The following is a 7,053-nucleotide window of genomic DNA, read 5'->3' as shown; positions in this document are numbered from 1 at the left end:
GGTTAAGCAACAGAAGAGAAAAATCTCACGCCATTGCATCAACTGAACTTACTAACTTTGAAAGAGCCAGCTTTTCCTTTTCATCGCTTTTTCACTTGGGAAGGGGGGAAAGAGAGAAACACTCAATAAACAGCGAAACTAGAATATCCTTTTTTCATTTTGTTTCATTTAAAAACTTGGATTAGCTGCCTTTCATCCTCAAGGCGGCTTACAGCACAGAAAAAGACATACAATACATTTAAAAAAGAAGGTTCAATAAACTGTGAAATTATATCCTTTTTCATTTCATTTTTTGATTTTACTAAAACTGTTTATGAGTCTCCTTGCTGTCTCACGGAGCTCAGGGCAGCTCACAACATAGATTAAAAAAAATCGGTTAAAAACGCAATGAAAACAAACTTTCAGTCGCTACTAGTAAACTTAACCAAACACGGTTGTAAAATAAGGCTCGAGAGTAAAGGTCAAAAGGGTCATTCGTATAATATTTATACCAGTTTGAACAGTTGAGGTCAAAGACTTTAAAAACTTAAGAAATTGTGGCCTTTTAATACTTAAAAAAAAAAAACAACTAAGAGTACACAACTAGGGTTGCCAAGTCCAATTCAAGAAATATCTGGGGACTTTGGGGGTGGAGCCAGGAGACATTGGGGTGGAGCCAAGATCAAGGCTGTGACAAGCAGAATTGAACTCCAAAGGGAGTTCTGGCCATCACATTGAAAGGGACAGCACACCTTTTCAATGCCTTCCTTCCATACGAAATAATGGATAGGGGCACCTTCTTTTGGCGCCCACAGAATTGGACCCCCTGGTCCAATTTTTTGAAACTTGGGGGGTATTTTGGAGAGAGGCACTAGATGCTATACTGAAAATTCGGTGCCTCTACCCCAAAAAACAGCCCCCCCAGAGCCCCAGATACCTGTGGATCAATTCTCCATGATTTCCTATGGAAATAAATCTCCCTAGGGGATAACAGAGTTCCCAGCAGACATTTCCCTCCTCTCCCCCCCCCCCCGCCGCTTTCTGATGACCCTGAAGCGGGGGGAGGGCCTCCAAACCGGGGGATCCCCTGCCCCCACCTGGGGATTGGCAACCCTATACATAACATGGAACAAATCTTTGCTGGAATGAAATAGATCAGGGGTGGTCAAAGGTAGCTCTCCAGATGTTTTTTGCCTACAACTCCCATCAGCTCCAGTCATTGGCCATGCTGGCTGGGCCTGATGGGAGTTGTAGGCAAAAAACATCTGGAGAGCTACCGTTGGCCACCCCTGAAATAGATCAAGATGGATAGTTATGTTCGGGGGTCGTTTTGTAGAAAAATAGGTTGTGGAACTCATTAGCATAACTCATTAGCATCTGCTGCCCCCCCCACCAGCTAAACGCAACCCAAAGCAAGAAAGGAAAGCCCCGGGTGAGTGAAGCCTGTTTGTGCTGGCTAGAGATCTAGCTAGCCCAAGCAGGCCTCACTCACTAGGAGCTCTCCTTGGCTGCCCCCCCCAGTCAAAAGGCCAGCAAGCCACCCGCCACCCAGCATCACATAAGAAGTGGAGAAAGGGTGGTGCGGGCTTCTCCAGGGGTTAATGAGGGCTGCTGGGGGCGTGGCAAAGCTCCTGGTGGGTGGGTGGCTGCCTTCTCTCCTAATGCAAGGATTGCTGTGCAGCTGCACCTGCTATTCAATGGTCAAGGCAGGTGGGGAGGAGGAGGCGGGGGTGTCAGAAAGGTTCAGGAGCTGCGCTTTGCAGCTAAGTTAGTAAAATAGTGGAAAGAGTGGGATGCTATCGATAGCAACTGATCACCCTAACGCCACGGCACTCTCAAGGACAGCATGCGGATGAATGAAGGTTCCTCTCTGCTTTGTTATTGGGGGACATGCGTAAACACCAATCTACAAGCTGGCCTACTTTCTCCCTGCAATTTAATAGCATGAGGGGGACTCTCACCGGTCTAGGGTCAGGCGCTTGTGACCCCAAGCGGCAAGAAAGGAAAAGCTTGCCATCTGTGAAGCTAAGAGTCTGGCGGTTAACTTTAAGTGGGTTACCGGGTCTCTCTGCTATTGGGGTCAATGCGTTCCGCTTAACGCTCATGGGAAAGACGACCACGGATGAAAGGCCGTTCATCTGGCCGAGGCTAGGGTTGTCAATCCCCAGGCAGGGGATCCCCTGGTTTAGAGGCCCTCCCCTCACTTCAGGGTCATCAGAAGGTGGGGGGGATGTCTGCTGGTCACTCCATTTCTCCCTAAGGAGATCGATTCCCATAGGGCATAATGGTGAATTGATTTGCGGGTATCTGGGGCTCAGGGGGGGGGCTGTTTTATGAGATAGAGGCGCCACGTTTGCACCATAGCATCTTGTGCCTCTCTTAAAAACACCCTCCAAGTTTCAAAAAGATTGGTCCAGGGAGTCCAATTCTATGTGCCTCCAAAGAAGGTGCCCCTATCCTTCATTATTTCCAGTGGAGGGAAGGCATTTAAAAGGTGTGCGGACCCTTTAAATACGATGGCCAGAACTGCCTTTGGAGTTTAATTATGCTTGTCACACCCTTGCTCCTGGCTCCACCCCCAAAGTCCCCAGTTATTTCTTGAATTGGACTTGGCAACCCTAGCCAAGGCTGTCTTTGCTTAGGGTGCACTGTGTTGGTGAGTGGGAGCGATCGGGCTGCTCGTACAAGCTTGGTCTAAATGACAGCAACATCACATAAATGAACTTCATTGACATCTGGAGAGGAGTCGAATTCATGGTTCAGGCTGTTATGCTGATCTTTTCATGAGCCTAACCGTTAAAAAAAACCCTAATGCTTCTGAGAATATGGGGAGAGGGAAGCATTCATAGGTAGGGAATAGCTGAGGAAGGGTACGACCAGGGATGTAATTCTAGTAGGAGCTCCTTTGTATATTAGGCCACTCCCCCCTGATGTAGCCAATCCTTCAAGAGCTTACAAAAAAGAGCCTTGTAAGCTCTTGGAGGATTGGCTACATCAGGGTGTGTGGCCTAATATGCAAAAGAGCTCCTGCTAGAATTCCACCCCTGTAGCCAATCCTCCAAGAGCTTACAGGGCTCTTTGTACAGGGCCTACTGGAAGCTCCAAGAGGATTGGCTACATCAGAGGTATGTGGCCTAATATGCAAAGGAGCTCCTGCTAGAATTCCACCCCCGGGTACGATTGCAATGCCGTGTTTTCTCTCCTATTAGGTCACTGGGCGGATTTAAATGTTCTATTTAGAAATTTACAGATATTTTTATTTAGATAAAACAGGGCTTTTTTTGTAGCAGGGACTCCTTTTGCATATTAGGCCACATCTCCCTGATGTAGCCAACCCTCCAAGAGCTGACAGTAGGCCCGGTAAGAAGAGCCCTGTAAGGTCTTGGAGGATTGGCTACGAAAGAGGGGTGTGGCCTAATATGCAAAGGAGCTCCTGCTACAAAAAAATACCCAATTTTTCTACTCAGTGGGGACCCAAAGTGGCTTACATGGCTCTTTTCATCTCCATATTTTAAATCCTTGCATAGAATTGACCCTTGAATTTATTTAAAGCAGGGATGTTGAAAATGCAATCCAGGGACCGTATGAGGCCCCCAGAGCAACTGGTTCTTGTCTGCTTCCTTCTCCCTCTCTCTTGCTTCCTTCTGCATCACAGCTTGCTTGGCCAGGCTTGCTCAATCGCACAGCAGAGCTACAGAGCAAAGTCTCTATTTTCTCCCTTGGCTGAGGCTCCTCCCTTGGGGAGGAAGGGTGGGGAGGCAGAGCTTGCTTGGCCAGGCTCTCTCAATCACACAGCAGTGCTACTGAGCCAAGCCTTTTTTCCTTCTATTGGCTGAGGTCCTTCTGCCCTCCCGGTCCCCTGGGGAAGGAAGGAAAGAGCCAGAGCTTCCTTTGCCCAGTTTCCTGGATCTAATGGGAAAAAATACAAAGTAAACATCTTTAAGACCGAATGCTGTTTTAAGCATGTTTTTTAAGTCTTTTAAAAAACAATCTTTAATTGTGTTTGCCTGTGTATAAAGTTTATCTCTGTTACCTAATCTTAACTAGGTACACACATGGCCCGGCCCAACAAGGTCTCATTAATCTCAGATCCGGCCCTCATAACAAATGAGTTTGACACCCCTGCTCCATGCCATAGATTGACCCTCCAAAGCAGCCATTTTCTTTAGAGGAACTGATCTCTTTTCTACTTGCTTATCACTGGAAAGACAAAACATTGGAGAAAGAAACTATGGGACCACTTTATTCCAGGAAAAATAGCTGAAAATCCTTTTATGACCCAGTCAACAAAGCAACAAGACTTTTTAATCGAAATATGGTATCCAATCACAGAGTACCTCTTTCAACAAGGTGTACTACCAGCAAACAAGTACTATAAAACTTTATTATATTTTTGAGGAGGGGGGAAATGGGAAGGGGAAAATCCAATAAAAGTTTACTTATGACTTTGACTCGACTTATGCAATGGATCATTGTGTTATGCTAACTTATAACAGAAACGAAAAAACTTAGTTACACATGGTTACATTTATTGTTGTTGTTATTGTTACATTTACATAAGAAAATAAGTGAAGCCATGTTGGATCAGACCAATGGCCCATCCAGTCCAACACTCTGTGTCACTTAGTGGCCAAAAAACCATCAGGAGGTCCACTAATGGGGCCAGGACACTAGAAGTCCTCCTACTATTGCCCCTCCCAAGCATCACAAATACAGAGCATCACTGCCCCAGACAGAGAGCTCCATCTATACTCTATGGCTAATAGTCACTGATGGACCTCTGCTCTATACATTTATCCAATCTTCTCTTGAAGCTGTCTCTGCTTGTAAACCATTATTCAGTTTCTCAAATGTGTACATTTTTTGCAATCTTGTCTTTTATGTATATTTTTAATAGCAGTAAATCCCGGGAAAGTCCAAATAGCATCATCCCGGGAAAGTCCAACACTCTGTGTCACACAGTTGCCAAAAAAAATCAAGTACCATCAGGAGGTTCACCAGTGGGGCCAGGACACTAGAAGCCCTCCTACTGTGCACCCCCAAGCACCAAGAATGCAGAGCATCACTGCCCCAGACATAAGGAAACCCATGTTGGATCAGGCCAATGGCCCATCCAGTCCAACACTGTGTCACACAGTGACCCCCCAAAATTAAGTGCCATCAGGAAGTCCACCAGTGGGGCTAGAAGCCGTCCCACTGTGCCCCCCCATACACCTGTAATCAAGAGATCAGTTGTAATTCCATGAGTTGGAACCTGGTTGACCTGGGTTCAAATTTCCCCTTCTCCACAAAGTGCTGTGGGTGACTGGGGAGGCTGCCATCACCAGAACTGTCACCACCAGAAGCTATGGGTGATTCAGGGTCAGTCCTCCTTTCCTAGTCCAGCTTACCTTCCAGGGTTATTGTAAAGGATAAAAAAGAAGACGGGAATAATATCTGTGCACAAAATGAGACAGACAAACGAGATAGGTATGGCCCCTCAGCATCATCCCGGGACAGACAAACGCGATAGGTGTGGCCCCTCAGCATCATCCCGGGAAAGACAAACGAGATAGGTGTGATCCCTCAGCATCATCCTGGGATAGACAAACGAGATAGGTGTGGCCCCTCAACATCATCCTGGGACAGACAAAGGAGATAGGTGTGGCCCCTCAGCATCATCCTGGGACAGACAAACGAGATAGGTGTGATCCCTCAGCATCATCCTGGGACAGACAAACGAGATAGGTGTGGCCCCTCAGCATCATCCTGGGACAGACAAACGAGATAGGTGTGGCCCCTCAGCATCATCCTGGGACAGACAAACGAGATAGGTGTGGCCCCTCGGCATCATCCCGGGAAAGACAAACGAGATAGGTGTGATCCCTCAGCATCATTTCGGGACAGACGAACGAGATAGGTATGGCCCCTCAGCATCATCACAAGAGAGACAGATGAACGAGATAGGTGTGGCCCCTCAGCATCATCCCGAGATGGACTAACAAGATAGGTGTGGCCTCTCAGCAGCATCCCGGGACAGATAAATGAGATAGGTGTAGCCCCTCAGCATCATCCCAGGACAGGCAAACAAGATAGGTGTGGCCCCTCAGCATCATCCCGGGACAGACAAACGACATAGGTGTAGTCCCTCAGCATCCTCCCATTCCTGCTTTCATTAGGAGCGGAGCGTCTTACGCTAGAGTAGGTCCATATTTCTTAACCGCTGTTGTCTGCAGATCCTGAAATAGCTCTGCATATGCCAAATATTATATCACTTCTGCATGCATGGGTGCAAGAGTAAATAATTATCCCAGGGATGATTAAATTTCGGCAAGCTAATCTTTCAAACCTTTCACATTTCCTTTTTTTAAAGAAAAAGAAAGCCCAGCATGATTCAAACAGAAGCCTTCCCTTCCCCATTCACAGCGCCTCTCAGATCCCGTAGCAGAGAAAGCTCAATTTAGCATGTGTTTAATTGAACTTCTCACGATTCTCAGACTGCCGTTGGCTCTAATAATGCATTAAGCATTGATAGATGACATTGATCCAATCGGGGGTCGTGTCTGAACCAGTGACATTTGGCCGGTGTTTGGGAGATGAACTTGAAAAAACGTTTGACCCACGTAGGTGAGGGAGCTGCTTATTTAGACCAAATGGACCGTCTCTGTTGTTATATTTGAGTCTAATAGATCCTGTTAACCTTTTCAGCCATCTCCTGTGGGGCGTTGCATGCACAAAGAAGAGCTTCTCATTTGCAATTGCTCACCACTGCATTTCCTAGTGCAGACATCGACTGTGTAAGCCAGGGGAGTCAAACATGCGACCCAAAGGCCAAATCAGGCCCTCAGAGGGCTCCTGTCAGGCCCCCGAGCAACTGGCTCTTGTCTGCTTCCTTCTCCCTCTCTCTTGCTTCCTTCTGCATCTCAGCTTGCTTTGCCAGGCTTGCTCAATCGCACAGGAGCTACAGAGCAAGACCTCAATTTTCTCCACTGGCTGAGGCTCCTCCCCCTCCTGGTCCCCTGGGGAAGGGGGAAGAGCCAGAGCTTCCTTTGCCCAGTTTCCTGGATCCCACGGGAGAAAGACAAAGAAAGCACC

This window comes from Heteronotia binoei, unplaced genomic scaffold (genome assembly GCF_032191835.1).
Source record: "Heteronotia binoei isolate CCM8104 ecotype False Entrance Well unplaced genomic scaffold, APGP_CSIRO_Hbin_v1 ptg000468l, whole genome shotgun sequence".
In the NCBI taxonomy this organism is placed as follows: Eukaryota; Metazoa; Chordata; class Lepidosauria; order Squamata; family Gekkonidae; genus Heteronotia; species Heteronotia binoei.
The sequence above is the reverse complement of the archived record's forward strand: the minus strand, read 5'-3'. Positions refer to the sequence as shown.